Genomic DNA, 23618 nt, shown 5'->3' with positions numbered 1-23618 from the left:
CCTCATCCCTTGATCTAAGTAAGAGCTTCAGTAACAGAAGTCTGCCTCTAGACAAACATAACTTTGCTGTTTGAACCTCTTTTCATGTGATGGTTTTGTTTATCTGAGGCATTGCCATGGTTTTCTCCTCAACTTGGCCATTACATAGAGCTCTGTATGGTGAAGATGCTGTTTTATAGGACTTAGACTGTCAATTCCAGCGCTAATCCATAGCCTTCCTAGTCATGGGCATGTAACAATAGGAATTGTTGAATTATTGAATGTTTAGGAAAAATAAAAGTGAACGTTTTTGTCTCTGCTAAATTTCTATATAGAACCCGGAACCCCGGTGTGATGGTGTTTGGAGATGGGGGTCTTTGGGAGATGATTCAGTCATGGGGGTGGAGCCCTCGTGAATGGGGAAGTGTGCTTGTGCTTGTGGGATTGTGCTTGTGCTTGTGTTCACTTGTGTCCAACTCTTTGTGACCCTATGCACTGTGGCCCGTCAGACTTCTCTGTCCATAAAATTTTCCAGGCAAGAACACTGGAGTGGGTTGCCATTTCCTCTTCCAAGGGATTTTCCTGACCCAGGAATTGAACCTGCATCTCCTGCATTGGCAGGAGGATTCTTTACCACTGTGCTGCCTTGAATGAGATTAGTGCACTTGTCAAAGAGACCCAGGAGGTTCCCTTGCCCCTTCTGTCGCTGAGGATGCAGTAAAAAGACCATCTATGAGCCAAGAAGGGGGCTCTCTCTCACCAGACATCTAATCTGCTGGTATCTTGAGCTTTAACTTCTAGCCTCCAGAACTGTGAGAAAAAATTTCTGTTTATTAAAAAAAGAAGAAAAAAGAAAACTTGAGGAAGCATTTGAGACAGAAGAGAGAGAGAGAACAATCATGGCAACAACTTGCCAAAGTAGAGTGAGAATCAGCACCAGGTAGCTCTCAGTTGATAGACTGGATAGATCCAGGCAGACATTCAGTGTGAGTCCTGTACTCTGGAGCAAAGTCCCTGAGGGATTTAGGAACATTCCAGGGTTTTTTTATCAATTGGATCAAACATACACATTTGTTCCACTTAAGTAAACTGTGGTTATCCTAAGGCTTTGAAAGGCAAGTCAAATTTCTTCCACTTAAGGAAATATACTTCATATTTGATATATTTCTCTAGTTACATAAATATTTACTGAAATCCCTTCCAGGATTACAGGCTGAGAACTTGGAGAATCCATCCTATTGCATCATGAGTTGTTTCTCCAAAGATGGAAAACTTTACTTGAGATTTAAATTCTTGACCAAAATTGCCTAAGAGAGACAAGGATTGCTATATACATTGAAACTACAAATACTAGTACTATGGTAGGTGGTTTGGGGGAATGGGTATGGATGGGGAAGAAATGTTTGAGATACTAGAAAATGGATGATAATTCATTCATTTCCAGCCCCAACTTTGTCTTTCTCTACAGACAAGCATAATAAATGGTGGTAGGCTTTAAATGATCCCATTTTGTATTCATTCTTGGCTGAGAAGGCCCTGAGGTTGAGAAAGGGAAAGGCAAAACTACAAGTCCTCTTTATATGGAATTCAGGGTAGGAGGGAGCAATGGAATCGACCTTGTTCCATATTTCAGGCAAAGACACAGCCTCACAGATTAGCTCTCTCCTAGGAAGAGGGAGGGATGCTCTGGGAGCAGAGTGAAAGAAGCAACAAGGAATGAGAGAGGATGAAAACAAGAGAAGCTAAGGAGAAAAGGAAGAATATACCCATTCGAATGCAGAGTTCAAAAGAATAGCAAGGAGAGATAAGAAAGCCTTCCTCAGTGATTATGCAAACAAATAGAAGAAAACAATAGAATGGGAAAGACTAGAGATCTCTTCAAGAAAATTAGAGATACCAAGGGAACATTTCAAGCAAAGATGGGCACAATAAAGGACAGAAGTGGTATGGACCTAACAGAAGCAGAAGATATTAAGAAGAGACGGCAAGAATACACAGAACTGTACAAAAAATATCTTCAAGACCAAGAAAATCACGATGGTGTGATCACTCACCTAGAGCCAGACATCCTGGAATGCAAAGTCAAGTAGGCATTAGGAAGCATCACTACAAACAAAGCTAGTGGAGCTGATGGAATTCCAGTGGAGCTATTTCAAATCCTGGAAGATGATGCTGTGAAAGAGCTGCACTCAATATGCCAGCAAATTTGGAAAACTCAGCAGTGGCCACAGAACTGGAAAAGGGCAGTTTTCATTCCAATCCCAAAGAAAATCAATGCCAAAGAATGTTCAAACTACTGCAGAATTTCACTCATCTCACACGCTAGCAAAGTAATGCTCAAAATTCTCCAAGCCAGGCTTCAACAGTACATGAACCATGAACTTCCAAATGTTCAAGCTGGATTTAGAAAAGGCAGAGGAACCAGAGATCAAATTGCCAACATCCGCTGGATCATCAAAACAGCAAGAGAATTCCAGAAAAACATCTACTTCTGTTTTATTGACTACATCAAAATCTTTGGCTGTGTGGATCACAACAAACTGGAAAATTCTGAAAGAGATGGGAATACCAGACCACCTGACCTGCCTCTTGAGAAACCTGTATGCACATCAGGAAATGACATTTAGAACTGGACATAGAACAACAGACTGGTTCCTAATAGGAAACGGAGCATGTCAAGGCTGTATATTGTCACCCTGCTTATTTAACTTCTATGCAGAGTACATCATGAGAAATGCTAGACTGGATAAAGCACAAGCTGGAATCAAGATTGCTGGGAGAAATATCAATCACCTCAGATATGCAGATGACACCACCCTTATGGCAGAGAGTGAAGAAGACCTAAAGAGCCCATTGATGAAAGTGAAAGAGGAGAGTGAAAAAGTCAGCTTAAAGCTCAACATTCAGAAAACGGAGATCATGGCATCTGGTCCCATCACTTCATGGCAAATAGATGGGAAACAGTGGTAACAGTGTCAGACTTTATTTTTCTGGGCTCCAAAATCACTGCAGATGGTGACTGCAGCCATGAAATTAAAAGACACTTACTCCTTGGCAGGAAAGTTATGACCAACCTAGATAGCATATTAAAAAGCAGAGACATTACTTTGCCGACTAAGGTCCATCTAGTCAAGGCTATGGTTTTTCCAGTAGTCATGTATGGGTATGAGAGTTGGACTATAAAGAGAGCTGAGCACAGAAGAATTGATGCTTTTGAACTGTGGTGTTGGAGAAGACTCTTGAGAGTCTCTTGGACAGCAAAGAAATCAAACCAGTCAATCCTGAAGGAAATTAGTCCTGAATATTCATTGGAAGAACTGTTGCTGTGGTTGAAACTCCAATACCTTGGCCAGCTGATGCAAAGAACTGACTCATTGGAAAAGACTCTGATGCTGGGAAAGATTGGTGGTAGAAGGCGAAGGGGATACCTGAGGATGAGGTGGTTGGATGGCATCACTGACTCAATGGACATGAGGTTGAGTAAGCTCCGGGAGTTGGTGATGGACAGGGAAGCTTGGCATGCTGCTGTCCATGGGGTCACAAAGAGGTGGGCATGTCTGAGCGAATGAACCGACTGAATGTTCTGAAACTATCAATTAAGTTTAATTGTGCTATTGTATAATTTAGATTCTCTGTTGCCTTATTGATTCTTTGTCTAAAAGATCTGTCCATTGATATGAATGGGGTATTAAAGTCTTTTAATATTATTGTATTCCTGTCAGTTTCTCCTTTTATGTCTGTTAGTATTAATGTATTTAGGAGCTCCTATATTAGGTGTCACTGACTCGACGGACGTGAGTTTGAGTGAACTCTGGGAGTTGGTGATGGACAGGGAGGCCTGGCGTGCTGTGATTCATGGGGTCGCAAAGAGTTGGACACGACTGAGCGACTGAACTCAATTGAACTGAATTGATATTAGGTGTGGGCTTACCAGGTGGTTCAGCAGTAAAGAATCAACCTGCCAATTCAGGAACAAGGGTTTGATCACTGACTCAGGAAGATCCCCTGTAGAAGGAAGTGGCAACTCACTCCAGTGTTCTTACTTGTGAAATCTCATTGACAGAGGGGCCCCAAAGTGTTGGACATGGTTTAGCAACTAAACAACAACATATGAGGTGCACATACACTGATGAGTGTAAAATCCTCTTCTTTTTTTGATCCTTTTTTAATTATATAGGGTCTTTCTTTATCTTTCTTTATAGCTTTTGTTTTAAAGTCTATTTTGTCTGATACGAGTATTGTGGCCCCTGCTTTCTTGTCATTTCTGTGTGCATGAAATACCATTTTCTATCCCTTTATTTTCAATCTATGTGTGTCCTTAGCCCTAAAGTGGATTTCTTGAAGGCAGCATATTGTTGCCTCTTGTTGTTTTTTTTTTTAATCCAATTTGCCACTCTTTTTTAATTGGAGCATTTATTCCATTGACATTTAAGGTCATTATTAACAGATACATATTTATTGCCATTTTAAACTGTGTTTTCCCACTGATTTTATATTTCTTCTTTGTCTCTCTGTTTCCTTTTTGTTTTTCCTTTTGTGGTTTGATGATTTTCTTTTGTATTATATTTATTTTCTCTTTTTCTTGGTTTCTGTGAGTCTATTGTATGTTTTTGATTTGTGGTTACTCTGTTTTTCAAATATGTTAACCACTTTTTATATCTATTTGCCTTAGACTTGTAGTGACAGGAAGGCTTCCTTGAGAAACTAACATATGAACTGAGCTTTGAAGAATGGGTAAGAATGAATCTGTGTAGAAGACAGCTCCAGACACTGGAAAGAGCATTCCAGGTGTCCCTGAGGCACGAAGGAGAGCTAGAAAATCTAAGAATGCCATCGATGTGGGAGCAGTGAGAGAGGTAGGAAGAGGCCAGGGTTATAACCCAGGAAAGGATGAAGGAGGCAGGGCTAGAATGCAAGGAGCTGGAAAGCTTGAAAAGATTCTGGTTTCTTGGATAATACGTATCCTTTGGAATGTATATATCCTTTCAAGATCAGTTTGCATGTCTTCTCCTCCAGGCAGCCTTTCTTGATGCTCTCTCTCTTCCTGACCTCCCTTCACTGTTTTGTGCTTGTGGTTTATTTAACACTGCACATGGGTAACGCAATTATTTGCAACGTGTCTGTACCATGCATCTGATGGTGTATTTCCCGAAGTCAGGAACCACGTACTGTTCATCTCCATATACCGCAAGTTAAAGTGTGTCTGATGTCCCACTGAAAGGGGACAGCTGACACCAGTAAACATGTAACTGTAATCCAGGGATTTTCCTTTTTTAATTTCAATTTTCAAAGTTGGTTTAAAAAAATGTATACAGGATTTCAGAATTTGTTTTTAAGAAAATGTTTATGGATATTTAGAATTAAATTTTTTGTCATAATCATCCCCCACTCCTCCCAACACATATAGGGGGGTCTAGTAGTAAGAGCGGAGAAGGCAATGGCAACCCACTCCAGTACTCTTGCCTGGAAAATCCCACGGATGAAGGAGCCTGGTAGGCTGCAGTCCATGGGGTCACTAAGAGTCGGGCACAACTGAGCAACTTCACTTTCACTTTTCACTTTAATGCATTGGAGAAAGAAATGACAACCCACTCCAGTGTTCTTGCCTGGAGAATCCCAGGGACAACGGAGCCTGGTGGGCTGCCATCTATGGGGTCGCACAGAGTTGGACACAACTGAAGCGACTTAGCAGCAGCAGCAGTAGTCGTTAAGAGAAGTTTTATGAGTATGTAGTGAAGTAGGGAATTTCTTTTAAATCATGTGACTAAGAAATTGTTCATGAAAGCTGTTAGATGCTAGACCAGACAAGGGAAGACAAAGAGATTGTATGAGAATCCCAGCCCTAACCGTGGGCTGTCAACTTGATAGTTTTCTCCACTTTATCTGTGTGTTCCCTCTGAGCCTTACTCAATATGGCCACCACCAGCCACTGCACTGAGATGAGACTTGTTGACTAGTAGGCATGGAGAAGAATTGGCAACTGACTCTGGTATTCTTGCCTGGAAAAATCCCATGGACAGAGGAGCCTGGAGGGCTATAGTCCATGGGGTCACAAAAGAATTGGACACAGCTGAGCACACACGAGGCATGGCAAGTCTCAGGTCATTATTCACATACCTTGCTAAAACCCTTGTGTTTTCTAAATGCATTAGAAAGGGGCTCCGATTCTAATAGCAAGGCATTTCTTCGTGACATAAAATCAGCCATATTTGCCTCTGGGAACATATTATAATCAGAGATTATTTTTCTTAAAAAAAAAAAAAAACTATAATCAAATTGTGCCTATTTCTACCAGGCTTTCCTAAAACTGAAAATGTAACAGTTTCAAACTTCTATACTCACTTAAAATATTGAGATGACTTTGGAGGCTCTAATAAGTGCTTGCTAATAAACCACCCATTCTGATGGCACAAAAGTCCTCAGTTTGCTGGGGAGGGAACATAAGACACACTACGGGTAAGGTTTTACTGCACCATAAATCAGTGTAAAGCAAACGTGCTGGCTCTAACAAGGCAGGTTAATTATTAAATTCACAAGTTTTTTTTTCAAAGACTTGGTTGTTCCAAATACATTTTGAAAGCTTTCCAGAGGCCTGTGAATTAATATCATCTTCCCTACCCCCTGTCCGTTTTCACCCTGGTCATCAAAAACATCCAAAATCATTCTGCTACTGCTGCTGCTAAGTCATTTCAGTCATGTCCGACTCTGTGCAAACCCATAGACCACAGCCCACCAGGCTCCCCCGTCCCTGGGATTCTCCAGGCAAGAACGCTGGAGTGGGTTGCCATTTCCTTCTCCAATGCATGAAAGTGAAAAGTGAAAGTGAAGTCACTCAGTCGTGTCTGACTCCTCGCGACCCCATGGACTGCAGCCTACCAGGCTCCTCTGTCCATGCGATTTTCCGGGCAAGAGTACTGGAGTGGGGTGCCATTGCCTCTCTACAAAATCATTCTACTGACCTTAAAACTGGACTTTTACAATAGCCTTTAGTTTCTCCTCTTGGGTTAAATCAATGAATGAGTGAATAAAAATGCTGAATATTTAAACATTTTTCTATTTTGAGCAAAGTCAAATGAATAACTGAAACACAGGTCCTGCCTCTAAAGGCATAATCCTTTGTTTTCTTGTTGCTATTTTTTCATCTCTATGGCTGAGTTGGAGCTGCAGTTGGAGGGCTGGTCTGGTCATGAAGTCCCTGGAAAAGTCAATGGGAAGATTTGCTTTATAAGAACAAGATTTCAGAAATCCTGACATATTAACCTGTATTCAGGATGTGATTTTTTTTAATAAGGAGAAAGTGTTTGCTAAAAGATGTAATTTCTGTCCAATAGACCTTGATGATTTAGTCTTTCTTAAAGAAATATATCAAATATGCAAAACATACAATGATTAACAAAATTAATTCAGTCTCCTAGTGCCTTAAGAGCCATTTATAATTTTATTGCAGTAGCAAAATGACAGAACAATTTTTCATTATCTCTGCCTATGGGAAAATCAATAGCTAGCTTTCAATGTCTTTTTAGATGATGCTGCAGACTTTACAGTGTAAATATTAATAAACAGAAATACAAAAGAATGATAAATATAGGGGGAACACAGTGGGAGAAAAGTCACTAGTGGATTCTCTACAAATGAAGCAGTGAGCCCCAGTACTCATTTCCATTTGGCAAGAGCTTTTTTGCTAAATTTTTGATTATATATATACATATCAGTTCAGTTCAATTCAGTTGCTCAGTCGTGTCTGACTGTTTGCAACCCCACGAATCACAGCACGCCAGGGCTCCCTGTCCATCACCAACTCCCAGAGTTCATTAAAACTCATGTGCATCAAGTCAGTGATACCATCCAGCCATCTCATCCTCTGTCGTCCCCTTTTCCTCCTGCCCCCAATCCCTCCCAGCATCAGAGTCTTTTCCAATGAGTCAACTCTTCGCATGAGGTGGCCAAAGTATTGGAATTTCAGCTTCAGCATCAGTCCTTGCAATGAACACCCAGGATTGATCTCCTTTAGAATGGACTGGTTGGATCTCCTTGCAGTCCAAGGAACTCTCAAGAGTCTTCTCCAACAGCACAGTTCAAAAGCATCAGTTCTTTGGGGCTCAGCTTTCTTCACAGTGTGTATGTATATATATGGTCATATATAGACTCATACTCTTCTGAGTGTTAATGTGATACAAAGTGGCTTTTTGAGTAACAGTTCAGCCAGAACAAAAGAGACACCTGGCTTACTCAGATTTTCTGATTAAGATATTCTGAACAGCATTCAGTATTTTGGTTACCCACACTATCCACATCCCAGGCAGTATATCCTACCTCTGCCTTGCACTCTTTGTTTGCAGTCTTGTCCTGTTATAGAAGAACCCATCCTTGTATTTCTTTGGTTATTAAATAACTTGATATTTTTAAAGGTTTCAACAAATTGAGACAATATGTCAGTGGACCTGTGTACTCTGTACTTTGATCTGGACTATGCTGGTTATTTGAATATGCAACATAAGAGGCTGCTTCTTGTCATCCACCTCTATGACAATCATTTTATCTGCAGCAAAATATTATCTAAAAGAGAGTTGGTTATATGTGGACATTTAAGGATATAGTCTCATTGTACCAAACTGAACAATATTTTCAACTTATAATACTTTATAAACAATATATGTGTAGCGAGCTAAGCTTGTAAGAGGTGATTTCTCAGTGAGGTTTATTTTCAATTTATTTCTCGCATAGGATAATACACATCCTGACTTATACTTTTGGAAGACAGTTTTCAGAGATGACAGAAAATAGTGGTAAATGTTCCTTCTCAGAACAGATTGCTGTGCTGGTATCTGTAGATGCCCCAAGGCTGAAGTTCCTTTTGAAATTATTTTTAAATTACTTGAATCCCCAACCTCCCACCATTCCCCATATGGCAAGTTCTTAATGGTGCCACTTCAAAGGAAATCCACGATCGTGATGCCATGTGTATTTGTGTATTAGGGAAGGAAAATATAAAGACAAGAAAAACGACTTATCTTAAAAGATCATTGTTTGTTCCAAACTATATTTAGACATGAATACAAGTAATATATCAATCTATTTCTCTTCCAGTCAAAATTAACCATTCTTCCCTTTTTTAATTGCACTTTGCTATACTTACTATCCTAGTTAGATTTGAAAATATTGTTACGTGCGTGTATTTCTTTCTGGAATCACTGAATAGTGGTTCCTTGGGAAGTAGGGGCCAGGTTTTGTGTTTCTCCCTGTGCACCTGTGGGCTACTCACAGTGTATCCAGTAGCTGCTCAGTTGTGTTCTCTTCAATTGAATTCAGCCTTTCAAACCTTTTGGAGAAAGCCAGTTGTTAGATAAGATCATTTCATTTTGTTTCTCTGTGAAGGACTGCACTCAGGAAACTGAGATCAGAGCCATGGTGGGAAACTTTTTGTGTTTTCAGACAGTTTTGTGATCACAGTGTAAATGAAACATTGTCGCAGCGGTCCTTGCACTGAGGTCGCTGAGGACACATCAGAGGGGTGTTTGATTTCTCTTCTAAACCCATGGCAATGCTCATCTCACAGGCACACTGGGTGCCATCATCAGCATGTGGACCCCACAGTGGTCATGGCCCCAGAATGGATTTCAGAGGCTAAGGGTATGGATGAAAGTGGGGGTGGGAGTGAAGAGGTAGAAAGAGGAGAGGAGGAATTCAGCCAAGGGATTAATGTTTCTAACACTACCTCTTTTATTGTTGTGTAGGGTAGAACTGTGGGAAATTGTTCTATAAATTCTAGTTTATCAAGTGGCTGGATGCAGTGCTAACTACAGGGTAAGCAAACATATCTCATGCTGCAGTGTCTTTGAAAAGTAATGTCTGGGGAATTAAGCCACTCTGTTAATTTAGAGTGATTTGAAGTGATCAAATCAACAGTGATTTGAAGTGTGGGGATATTTTCAAATCTGCACGCAATAGCCAGACATCAGAAATATGTGCTTTTGTTGTTGTTCAGTTGTTAAGTCATGGCCAACTCTTTGCAACCCCATGGACTGCAGCATGTCAGGCTTCCCTGTCCTCCACTATCTCCTGGAGCTGGCTCAAGTTCATGTCCATTGAGTTGGTGATGCTATCTAACCATCTCATCCTCTGTCACCGTCTTCTCTTTTTGCCTTCACTCTTTCCCAGCATCTGGGTCTTTTCCAATGAGTCGGCTCATTGCATCAGGTGGTCGAAGTATTGGAGCTTCAGTTTTAGCATCAGTCTTTCCAATGAATATTCAGGGTCGATTTCCTTTAGGATTGACTAACTTGATCTCCTTGCTATACATACTATAAGCTGTGACAAAACCAAACCCTACCTGGAGATCATATTGATCATTTCTTTTGAGTGAAGCCCAGAGGCTGGAAAGCTCCTGAACCAAAGTTTGTCTTGAGTTTGCTTAGAGCTCACTGTGGAGTGCTTTGGATTTCACCTCCTCTCATGGGCAGTGCTGTGGATCATCCTGATTCTTCGCCCCCTACTCCCAATAAGTGAGGAAAGACAAACTATTTCTCAATGTTTAATGGTCATAATGTTCACGAGGTAATCACTAAAAAATGTGCGTATAACAGAATCCCTACCCTCCACCAGTTATATCCCAGGCACACCCCTGGGATTATCATAGGCTCATCCCTAAATACCCTGTCACCCAGGCTGAAGACTGCTATCCCCTCTCTTTGAAAAGTAAACATCGATTGGATCAGATGCAAGACGGAGTTAGTTGGAATTAGATATTTCCTACAAAAATCCACAGGTATATAGAGTGGTGCATTAATTTCACTGCTTTATCCTCTAAGTGTATAGAGTGGTGGTAGGGGAAGCAGTGAGGGAGGGAGGAAAGGAGGGGATGGAATGCGGGCATAGAAGGAAGTGGAGGATAGAAGGACTTTTCCAGATACCCACTCCTAGTTGCCTTCGACTCTCTGGATCTCTCCAGGTGCTCTGATTCCTGGGTTTCCTCATCTCAATCCTAGCAGTCTGTGTGCTGGCTGATAGAGGGCAGGCAGCCTACTGAGGCATATCCTACCCAGGATCAATGCCCACAGAGTGAGTTGTCCAAGTGCCCACTGCCATGGTCTGGTTCTTAGCAAAGCGCAACTCCTTTCCAGAGCTCTAATGCTCCCCTCTGCCCTCAAGGTCTGGGCACTACTAGTACAGTGTAACTGTAGCCACCATTTAAGAACGTCCTTAGGGTCTGAAACATTGTCAGATATTAAAAGAAAAAAAAGCTATAGCTTGATTCTTTGAGCTGTTGTTTCCTCTCCAGGGGAACAGGCAGTCAAGGTTGTATCAGCAGGATAACATTTCAGAAAAATCTTTCAATTTCATAGAAGAGATGTAGGAAAAAACTGCTAGAGGGTGATAGGATAGCTCTCATTTAGCAAGATAGAAGCCAGCCTGCTAAATGAAAAATAGCCCATTCTGAGGACTGCAAGGGACAGCACTGGATTTGTACAGTGGCTGTGAAAGGATAGGTTATCTTGCTGATGTTGTTCATGTCAGGGGAAGTGGTGATGCCCAGGTACTGAACACAGACCTGGGAGACCTAGGATGAATGACTCTTACTGGACAAATGATTCAATCATTAGAACACAACTCAGTCTCTATGCTTATAAAAAGTACGTGATATTTGCTTTGGAATAATCTTATGGACTTAGAAGTGATAGGAATTCTATCACTTAGAATCCTAAGATTCTAATCTTAGGAGTTAGATGTGAGAAATATTTTTATTAAGTGCCTCCCAGCCCCTTTCAGGGATTTACTCCTTCCTTTGAAAACCAGAAATAGTGGAGTGAAGTGATGTAATTCTAATAGTGCTTGCCGTTATCAACAGTGTTAATCTCTGTCTAAGGAGCTGGGCAGGTTACATGGTGTATTTGATTTCTGACTACTGTCCCTTACAAATAGCTGTGAAAAGAAGAGAAGCAAAAAGCAAAGGAGAAAAGGAAAGATATAAGCATCTGAATGCCGAGTTCCAAAGAACAGCAAGAAGAGATAAGAAAGCCTTCTTCAGCAATCAATGCAAAGAAATAGAGGAAAATAACAGAATGGGAAAGACTAGAGATCTCTTCAAGAAAATTAGAGATACCAAGCGAAAATATCATGCAAAGATGGGCTCGATAAAGGACAGAAATGGTGTGGACCTAACAGAAGCAGAAGATATTAAGAAGAGGTGGCAAGAATACACAGAACTGTACAAAAAAGATCTTCAAGACCAAGATAATCAGGATGGTGTGATCACTCATCTAGAGCCAGACATCCTGGAATGTGAAGTCAAGCAGGCCTTAGAAAGCATCACTATGAACAAATCTAGTGGAGGTGATGGAATTCCTATTGAGCTATTTCAAATCCTGAAAGATGATGCTGTGAAAGAGCTGCACTCAATATGCCAGCAAATTTGGAAAACTCAGCAGTGGCCACAGGACTGGAAAAGGTCAGTTTTCATTCCAATCCCAAAGAAAAGCAATGCCAAAGAATGCTCAAACTACCTCACAATTGCACTCATCTCACACACTAGTAGAGTAATGCTCAAAATTCTCCAAGCCAGGCTTCAGCAATACGTGAACTGTGAACTTCCAGATGTTCAAGCTGGTTTTAGAAAAGGCAGAGGAACCAGAGATCAAATTGCCAACATCCGCTGGATCATGGAAAAAGCAAGAGAGTTCCAGAAAAACATCTATTTCTGCTTTATTGACTATGCCAAAGCCTTTGACTGTGTGGATCACAATAAACTGTGGAAAATTCTGGAAGAGATGGGAATACCAGCCCACCTGACCTGCCTCTTAAGAAACCTATATGCAGGTCAGGAAGCAACAGTTAGAACTGGACATGGAACAACAGACTGGTTCCAAAGAGGAAAATGAGTATGTCAAGGCTGTATATTGTCATCCTGCTTATTTAACTTCTATGCAGAGTATATCGTGAGAAATGCTGGGCTGGAAGAAGCACAAGCTGGAATCAAGATTGCCGGGAGAAGTATCAATAACCTCAAATATGTAGATGACACCACCCTTATGGCAGAGAGTGAAGAAGAACTAAAAAGCCTCTTGATGAAAGTGAAAGAGGAGAGTGAAAGGGTTGGCTTAAACTCAACATTCAGAAAACGAAGATCATGGCATCTGGTCCCATCACTTCATGGGAAATAGATGGGGAAACAGTGTCAGACTTTATTTTTGGGGGCTCCAAAATCACTGCAGATGGTGATTGCAGCCATGAAATTAAAAACGCTTACTCCTTGGAAGAAAAGTTATGACCAACCTAGACAGCATATTCAAAAGCAGAGACATTACTTTGCCAACAAAGGTCCGTCTAGTCAAGGCTATGGTTTTTCCAGTAGTCATGTATGGATGCGAGAGTTGGACTGTGATCAAGGCTGAGTGCCAAAGAATTGATGCTTTTGAACTGTGGTGTTGGAGAAGACTCTTGAGAGTCCCTTGGACTGCAAAGAGATCCAGCCAGTCCATTCTGAAGATCAGCCCTGGGATTTCTTTGGAGGGAATGATGCTAAAGCTGAAACTCCAGTACTTTGGTCACCTCATGCAAAGAGTTGACTCATTGGAAAAGACTCTGATGCTGAGAGGGATTGGGGGCAGGAGGAGAAGGGGATGACAGAGGATGAGATGGCTGGATGGCATCACCGACTCGATGGACGTGAGTTTGAGTGAACTTTGGGAGTTGGTGATGGACAGGGAGGCATGGCGTGCTGCAATTCATGGGGTCACAAAGAGTTGGACACAACTGAGTGACTGAACTGAACTGAACTGTCCCTAAATACACCATTCACATCATTAGGTTAAATTTATTTACATTATTAGAAATTTCCAGCCAAACCACCATTCAGTAACCTTAGCTGGGTGGGTTCTTAATTTCCTCATCTTACACAACACCCTGAATACAGATCTAATGAGGGAATGAATGTAGCATTTCTTTTATTTGATTTAAAGCTTATGTTTTAGTTTCCTTTGCAAGGAAAAATATTTTATAATAGATCAGAAACAAGTGATAGCAATGTTGATATTTTCATCATCACTCAGTCATGTCTGACTTTTTGAGACCCCATGTTGACAGAAAAAAGCTTAACACACAGAATACAGACTTCTGTGTTCATGTAGGGGAGACTGAAGTAGCCGAGGATATAATTTCTAATGATGACGTGATCTGATTTGTGATCTCACTGCATCAGTAGCAGTTCAAAGAGTAGTTTCCAACACTTTGCATCAGTATAGTAATTGGGATCTTGAAAAAACTCAGATTTGCCATCTCAGATAGGAAGGGTCGAAAATATGAGTACCCCTAAGCTATGGGGTGGCACAGAGTAGGACACGACTGAAGCAACTTAGAAGCAGCAGTAGCAGCAAGCTAAGTATTTGTTGCTGTCCTTTAGTTGCTAAGTTGTGTCTGACTCTTTGTCACCCCATGGACTGTAGCCAGCAGGGTTTCTACGTCCATTGGATTCTTCAGGAAAGAATACTGGAGTGGGGTGCCATTTCCTTTGCCAGGAGATCTTTCTGACCCAGGGTTCAAACCTGGGTTTCCTGCATTGCAGGTGATTCTTTACCTGCTATGCCACCAGGGAAGTCCAAACTAAGTATATTTATTATGAAAAATAAGCTAGCTCATTTCAGCATTGTTTGTTATAAATAAAATTGAAAACAATTAAAATTAAAATAGCTAAACAGTGTTGTATTAATTTAATCCAATGTTATTCAGTATTTAAAAATTAAGGAAGTTTGAGGTATTAACTAAGAAAAATAAACATGTTGTAGAGAGTGGGAATAACTACAGAATGATATGCAAATCATAATTTTACCTTGATAAAAATAAATAAGTCTATCTACATATATACTGTATGTTAGTGGCAACCCACTCCAGTACTCTTGCCTGGAAAATCCCATGGGTGGAGGAGCCTGGTAGGCTGCAGTCCATGGAGTCATGAAGAGTCAGACACGACTGAACGATTTCACTTTCACTTTTCACTTTCATGCATTGGAGGAGGAAATGGCAACCCACTCCAATGTTCTTGCCTGGAGAATCCCAGGGACAGGGGAGCCTGGTGGGCTGCCGCCTATGGGGTCACACAGAGTCGGACACCACTGAGGTGACTTAGCAGCAGCAGCAGTACACGTACACAGACATGTATATGTCTACAAGTTGTGGCAGTGTGGTGTGTGAACATGTAGCGGGATGAGTAAATTAACTGTAAGAAAAATATAGGAAGGCAAACATTACATGCTTTTCTTTTAATTTTTTTTACACTGTTTTTTTTGTACTGTATCATAGTTAACATACAGTACTATGGTAGTTTCAGGTGTACCACAAAATGATTTTACATTAGATACACACAAAAAATGATTACTACAATGTCTAATAACCATCTGTCCCCATAAAAAGTTATTACAGTATTATTGATAATATTTCTTGTGTGTATATACATATATACACACCCCATGACTTGCCTTCTAGCATGTTTTTCTTTTCATATTACTGAAGTAGTATATATCTATTAAAACAATAAACAGCTAATGGAAACATCACCAACTCCATAGATGGGTTTCATGAAATTAAATGTGTTATATATTAAAACCACCATCAAATTCAGATATTTTATTTAAGGCCACTATGAAAGCATATGTGTTTCTGAGCCCTGTCAGAGAACCTGGCAATGATGACTTGATGTCTTTAAGATCTTTGTGCTTGTAACTCCAATTATTTTTATTCATTTAAAAGAGTATACCTCAGCGTTCTATCTGGGTGGTCCAGAGACTGAAGCAGTGTGTTGTAGCACTCTAAACTGTCGTTAGGCAATTAGGATCTTGCAGACTATTACATTCTAAGCATGTTTTCATTGCCTTGTATAAATATTTTGACAGTAGCCTATGTGCACTGATAACATTTTGCATAACCAAGAATAACAGGTACAGTGAAAAGGGAATCAAGTTTCTTGAGGATGCATTTTTGATTTATCGTGTGTGCCTTGACTTTTCTAAAGGTATATTAACAATAATAGCTTTTGTGGTGTAATCGGTTGCTATGAATAACCTATGGCAAAGGAAACCTTCTTTTGGGGACTTCCTTCCTTGACAATCCAGTGGTTAAGACTATGCTGCCACTCCAGGGAACATGGGTTCAATATCCCTGGTCAGGGAACTAAGGTCCTGCATATGGCACTGTGTGGCCAAAAGTTTTTCAGAAAGCAAACCTTCTTTGGAATAAAGTAAGAAATCTCCTCAGATGAGTTCAGGAGATCATGGACAGGCATTCTGCTTCCCAGGGGTGTAGCCTTGGGCCAGTTGTTCCCTGGGCTCTCTTGATCCTGCCTGACTAATGGGCAAGAAGATGTAAGGACAGTGTCAGAAAAACACAAGGTTTGTCCATCTAATGATCAGAGGCAGTGCTAACAAGTACTTGAGTCCGCCACACCCCCCGGCAGACAGAGATGTGAACGTTCACTAATTTAGAAAGGATGAATAGCTCCCGCTGTCACCCAGGGCCAGAGGACATGGCCAAGATTTTTTGGCAGGTAGACTTTTTTCCTTTTAATGAATATATCTGGAAATCTAGTTTAATGTGCACTTGTGGTTAGAAGAAAAACCATAAAATGGCTTTCCTACTGTGATAAAGTTTTTTGGAACTCAAGGAGGGTCGCTTCCCCCTCCCCCCCAGAATTACCTGACTATAATTCCTGGGAAGATATACAAACTAAATCCATACATTTCATGCTATTCTCATCATGTGAAATCAACCTGAAAATAGAATATAAAGAAAAATCAAGGCTAATATTAAAAGGTACAACCCAAAGTCACTTACAACTGTCATGGCATTAAAATCACAGACAGAAAGCAGTGTCTCTGTTGTAAAATAGAATAAACTGTTGTAAAATTAATACAATAATACTTCTGTGAATGTGTGCAGTGGAAAAAAATCCAAATTCACTCATCCAACGTAAATATATTGGTTCTCCCTCCCCCAGCTTTTGAAGTTACTGTTGTAGTTTGGGGAGATGCATTTTACATAGTTTTATGAACTTGGGATTAATGTAGCTTTCTGATTAGATACAGACTTATGGTTTCTTTATCTCTGTCTCTCTCTGTTTCTCTGTTTCTCCCTCCTTTTCTTGGTATAAATCACTTCATCTCAGTTACCATAAATAAGAATTTTTCAGTCAGTTTAGTTGCTCAGTCGTGTCTGACTCTTTGTGACCTCATGGACTGTAGCACGCCAAGCTTCACTGTCCATCACCAACTCCCAGAGCTTGCTCAAACTCATGTCCATTGAGTCGGTGATGCCATCCAACCATCTCATCCTCTGTTGTCCCCTTCTCCTCCTGCCTTCAATCTTTCCCAGCATCAAGATCTTTTCCAATGAGTCAGTTCTTCATATCAGGTGACCAAAGTATTGGAGCTTCAGCTTCAGCATCAGTCCTTCCAATGAATATGCAGGACTGATTTCCTGTAAGATTGACTGGTTTGAATTCCTTGCAGTCCAAGGGACTCTCAAAAGTCTTCTCCAACATCACGGTTCAAAAGCATCAATTTTTTGGTGCTCATCCTTCTTTATGGTCCAATTCTCACATCCATACATGACTCCTGGAAAAACCATAGCTTTGACTATGAGAATATTTAATCTTCTCAAATACTAGTTTTTATATCCTAGTCTGAAACCAAGTGAAGAGGTGACACTTTAAAAATACCTACCAATCAAATCTTTCTCCCCATGTAATTCTAGTTCATCTATACAGCACAGCACAGTGCAAGGCAAACTATTAAACACCAGCATTTCATTCATTCACTGAATTCTCTTTCATAACAGATATGAATGAATGTTCTGGTTCATGTCTTTCAGTACTAGATTTGTAGGCTCTTATCATTGTTTAATAAAATTTAAAAGTTTAACACATTTTGCTGTAAAAAGTATCCTTGGCTATTGGGTTATGGATCCTTAGCTCTGACTTAGCCACTCTCACTCCTCAGCATTCCTATATTATTGGTGAAAGAAGAGTAATGGAAACTCTCAAGAAGATAAAATGGCAGATAGCATATCAATGGCTGACCAAGGACACAGCACTACACATAGAGTAAGAGATCCTTCCACATTGAATTAATGGGGTAAAGCATTCAGGGCTTTTGGATTTTTGTTCTACGGCGTGTGCATTCAATTACACCAGGTTTAGTGAGGCTGAAAGACAAATCAAGTTTCAGGGGAACTAAATAATTTCTGTACTATAGAGAGCAGTAGTGTGTACCCAAGTGGCAGTGAGCATGTATGCTAAGTTGCCTCGGTCATGTCCAACTCTTTGTGATCCCATGGACTGTAGCCTGCCAGGCCCCTCGGTCCATGGGATTTTCCAGGCAAGAATACTGGAGTGGGTTGCCCTGCCCTCCTCCAGGGGATCTTCCCAACCCAGGGCCAAACCTGCGTCTCCTGTGGCTCTTGCACTGGTAGGTGGATTCTTTACCACTGAGCCACTGGGGAAGCCCATCCATTTGGCAGGGAGGGTTACTATTAATGCATTTCATCAATTTAAGAGAAATCTGTTAATAAAATATTATGTTTCAGGCAAGTGAGGGCTTACAAAGTGAATATGACATAGGCAGTTTCCCCAAGCTGTTCACATCAAAAGGGAGAGACAAACTTCTGAATATCTGATCATAACACAGCATAAATCTGTGCTAAAATCAAGGTCAAGCTGCTTAAAAGAGAGAGAGAGAATAATTCATCTTCAATTTATAAAAAAATTTCATTTCCAAAACGAAGATTCCTTGCCAGTGAAGCATATGTAAACATTTTTGGATAAAGTACATTTTTTGAAATGTTATTTTAATACAACTTTTACTAGTAAGAAACTATGGAAATTCTTGGAAGGTTAGTAAAACATCTACAGGCGTATGGAAGCTGACATTTGTAGGGTTATTGGCACTAAACTTACAGTTTTTAAACACACATTGGACATTTCTGAAAATCAATTTGATATATTTGGCCTAAAGATCTCAATTTTTTTGAAAGATCTCAACATGTCTACAGCCATACCACCCTGAATGCACCCAATCTCATCTGAAAGATCAGAACATACCTGCCACATTTTCTTACTGTAATACAGTAAATAGATGACCAAAAATGTTCTGTACATTCAGAGTTTAAAACATACTTCCAAACCAGTCAAGGAAGAATTGAAATTAGGAAATTCTTAGGCATGAATAATAGATAAAATACTATATGTCAAAACTTGTGGGATGTAGTAAGATTGCACTGAGAGATAAGTTTGTATCCTTAAATGCTTGTTTTAAAAAATAAATGCAAAAAAAAAAAAAAATGAGTTAAGCATCCAATTTAAGACATCAGAAGGAACAACAAACTCACTGAATAACCCAAAGAATGTTGAAGACAGAAACTAATGAAACAGAAATCAAAGGTACAAATGAGATTTGCATTGTATGATGGAAACCAACACAACATTGTAAAAATTTTTAAAATAAATTTAAAGTTAAAAAATAGAAAAAAAGAGTCTGTTTTTAAAAGAGTAATAAAGGACTTCCCTGGTAGTCCCATGGAGGGGAATCTGCCTGCCAGTGCAGGGACAAGGTTTCAATCCCTGGTCCGGGAAGATTTCATATACTGCAGAGCAACCAAGCCCATGCACCACTGAGCTACTGAGCATGTGTGTCTAAAGCCCATGCTCTGCAATGAGAGAAGCCACCGCAATGAGAAGCCCTGGCGCTGCAGTGAATAGTAGTCCCCACTCACAGCAAGACAAAGCCCATGGGCAGCTACAAAGATCCAGGACAACCACAAAAAGAAAAAAGTAATAAAGGTAGCAACGTCTGTGAGGCTTTGTCAAGGGGGGCGGCGGGGCGGGGAATGAGAAAAGAATGTTTCTACACATGTGGTGTTACAGGATTAGATAAATGAGAGAAAACAAGTTTATGCTCATAAATTTAAAAACTTGCAAGAAATAGATGTGTTACAAAGAAAATAAAGATGATCAGAACTGACTAAAAAAATAAACAAAACCCAATTTGTGCTATAACCATGGAAAAGTGGAATTAAAAATTTAAACTCTTTCTGTGAGCAAAATCTTATGCCCTTGATTATCTTCTTAAACAAGTTCAAGGTATTGATAATTCCAAATTTAAACTCTTACAGAAGAGAAACAGATGAAGCACTTCTCAACTCATTTATGAGTCCATGACAACTTTGATATCAAAACAAGATAAGAATGGCATAAAAAAGAAATTATTAAAAGAAAATATTAAATATAGAGGCAAAATTCTGAAACAAAATACCAGCAACCAAAATTTAGCCATCGATTAGAAAAAAGTCACTGCTGCTGCTGCTAAGTCGCTTCAGTCATGTCTGACTAAGTCACAGCCAAGCTTACAAATATAGGCTAATATATTTAATAGGTTAAGGGAATGTGGGAGAGGAAATAGGAATATGGTTACCTCTACAGTAGTAGAACAAACATTTGATAAAATTACACACTTGTTCATGGTTTAACAAGTAAGCAAACATAACTCCTGGTAATAAGAAGATCATCACTACCTTAGCCAGAAAAGGTGAATCTAAAAAATTGTATTTATTTTTCAGAGATCTAGAAGGTAACTAAAAATAAGCTTTCTTGCTCCATATAAAGATGAGAAAAGATTGTTAACATTTAAACCATTTTTTTTTGCCCCATTACATTTACAAATGTGTGTGTTTGTATAAATATAAATATACACAAGTACACAGAACTTTATTACATAGTAGTTAAGAATGTGAGTTCTGGAGTAAAATTGCTAAATTAAAATCCTAAGGTTGTATGATTTGGGGCAAGTTTTCTGACCTCACTGTGCCTCAGTATCCTCATCAGTAAAATGGGTGAGGAAAACATCTCATTGGGTTGTTGTAAGAGTTAAATAAATAAATACATGTGAAGCATATAGGGAAACGCCTGACAGATTGTAAGTACTCAATACATGTATTAATGGTAATAGCTTTTTGTTCCTCAGTACTAAAATATCTGCTTTATGTTTTTTCTGTATTTTCCAAATTTTCTACAATATTTTACTTTTATAAAAAGAGCAATTTGAAACACACACACGTACTGCTCACATACACCCCCACAAAAGTCTTTTGATCTGAGTTGCTTCCTACACTTCCCTGGAAGACTGGGATGTGGCAAAACGTTTCTTCTGAGAGCTCTGCTTTCACTTGTCACGGTCCCTGTCAGGGTGCCTCCATGCTCACTGCATCTCCTAAGGCAGGACAGCTGAAGCATTGTTCTGACCATGTGTCATAAACCCATAGCAGTCCGTTATGAGCGCTGATGATTCCAGAGGAAAAGGAAAGGTTCTTTCTGATCATTTTGAGACAAAGGTGCAGCAGAATCACCCATGGAACTTCCTGACTAAGGATGCTCACTCTGCCTTTGAAAACTGTGATTTGGCAGGTCAGACGGCACTTGCATAATTGTGATGCTGATGGGCACCTGGGTTGTGATCAGCTGCTTTATTCCGTTTTCATTCAACCTTTCCTCATATCCTGACACAGGTAGCCCTCGGTTGATGTATTTTAATGGCATACAACACTTCCCAATGAATTTCAATTAATTTTCCAAATTGTTCAGGAAATATTCTAGGTTAGAAAAAAGAGAAACAACATTTCTCCTCATCAGAAGTTTATATTTTCATGTAGGAAGACAGAAGTAAACACAAAGGATATTTATAGAATGTAATAAGTGGTCTTAAGATGAAATAAAGGGGCTGATTTGATAGAGTGATAGGAGAGGATCCTTGAGACAGGTACCCAGGGACAGCTATGCTGAGCAGGTGATATTTTAGTGGAGACTCTGAGTTGAGAGGGAGCAGTTTATGCCCAGAATAGAAGTGAATGTCTTCCAGGCAGAGGCAACAGCCACCACAATAGGGCCACCGCAACAGGAAAGAACTCTGCAGGTTCAAGTTTTGTGTCTGGAACACCATGTGTAGGAGGAGACTCTGGGGAGGTCACTTCATGGGGACTTGTCCAGGCCAAGGAGTTTGGGGTTTATTCTAAGTGTAGTCAAAAACCACAAGCTTTTCAGTGGGGTATGGTGGAGGTGACATAGGAAATCCACGTTTTCAAAGATTGCACTGGTTTAATATATGGAGATAAGTTGGTGGAAAGTAATAGCAGAAGCAAGGAAACTCAGAAGACCATTGCAATAACCCAGGCAACAGATGATGGAAGCTTGGACTTGAGGGGTAATAGAGGGCTGGAGAGGCATGAATCAAGTTGGAGTCTCTTTGGAGGTAGTTGGCAACTAGTATTTGTGGCAGATTCACGGTTCTGGTTGGCTATGTGGCAATTGTAGATTCAGGCCATTGGGTCAAAAGCCACTGCAGGGCCTCCTTCCCATGAAGGTAAATGGAGGTTAATGGAGAGAATGCTGACTGGTCTCATACGTTCAAAGTCCAAGTTCCCATTTGTCCTTTGGATCATTAGCTAGTTGCACTGTGGCAGTTGTAAATGCCTTACTGTGTCAAGAGGGTGAGATGCTGTTTTCACCAAGGGATCAGTTTTCAGCTGCAGAGTTCCATATTCTGGGCAACATTTGGGGCTCATTTAATTACCCTCTTTCATCAGAAGTAGACTAAGTCTAGGCTTCCTCAGTTGCAGGAGATGTGCTGTAGATGAGGGGTAGCTCCAGAGTCTACGGGGCATCTGTTCCATGCTCTTGATAAGTCCCAACCTCACCTGAAGCACTGGGACCTCTCTCTTGAGAGGACCAGAGCTAACTAGCTTCTCAGAGGTTGATTCTGAGCCTGAGTCAATCTAAGTACAGGGTGTCAGTTCACGTCAGTTGCTCAGTCATATCCGACTCTTTGCGACCCCATGAACTGCAGCATGCCAGGCCTCCCTGTCCATCACCATCTCCCGGAGTTCACTCAGACTCATATCCATCGAGTCGGTGATGCCATCCAGCCATCTCATCCTCGGTCGTCCCCTTCTCTTCCTGCCCCCAATCCCTCCCAGCATCAGAGTCTTTTCCAATGAGTCAACTCTTTGCTTGAGGTGGCCAAAGTACTGGAGTTTCAGCTTTAGCATCATTCCTTCCAAAGAAATCCCAGGGCTGATCTCCTTCAGAATGGACTGGTTGGATCTCCTTGCAGTCCGAGGGACTCTCAAGAGTCTTCTCCAACACCACAGTTCAAAAGCATCAATTCTTCGGTGCTCAGCCTTGTTCACAGTCCAACTCTCACATCCATACATGACCACAGGAAAAACCATAGCCTTGACTAGATGGACCTTAGTCGGCAAAGTCATGTCTCTGCTTTTGAATATACTATCTAGGTTGGTCATAACTTTCCTTCCAAGGAGTAAGCGTCTTTTAATTTCATGGCTGCAGTCACCATCTGCAGTGATTTTGGAGCCCCCAAAAAATAAAGTACAGGGTGTAGTCCTCCCATTCTTTACACACTTACTCAATGTGACTACAGTCTTCGCGAGTTCAACCCAGCCCTATTCAGCCCCTGGGCCATCTCAAGAGAGTTTCAGACAGGTAAGGAACTGAGGGATGGGGCCTAATGCCCCCATGCAAGCAGGCTCAGTTGTGTCTGACTCTGTGACCCCATGCACTGCAGTTTGCCAAGCTCCTCTGTACATGGGAT

Source organism: Budorcas taxicolor, chromosome 9 (assembly GCF_023091745.1).
Source record: "Budorcas taxicolor isolate Tak-1 chromosome 9, Takin1.1, whole genome shotgun sequence".
Lineage (NCBI taxonomy): Eukaryota > Metazoa > Chordata > Mammalia > Artiodactyla > Bovidae > Budorcas > Budorcas taxicolor.
The sequence above is the reverse complement of the archived record's forward strand: the minus strand, read 5'-3'. Positions refer to the sequence as shown.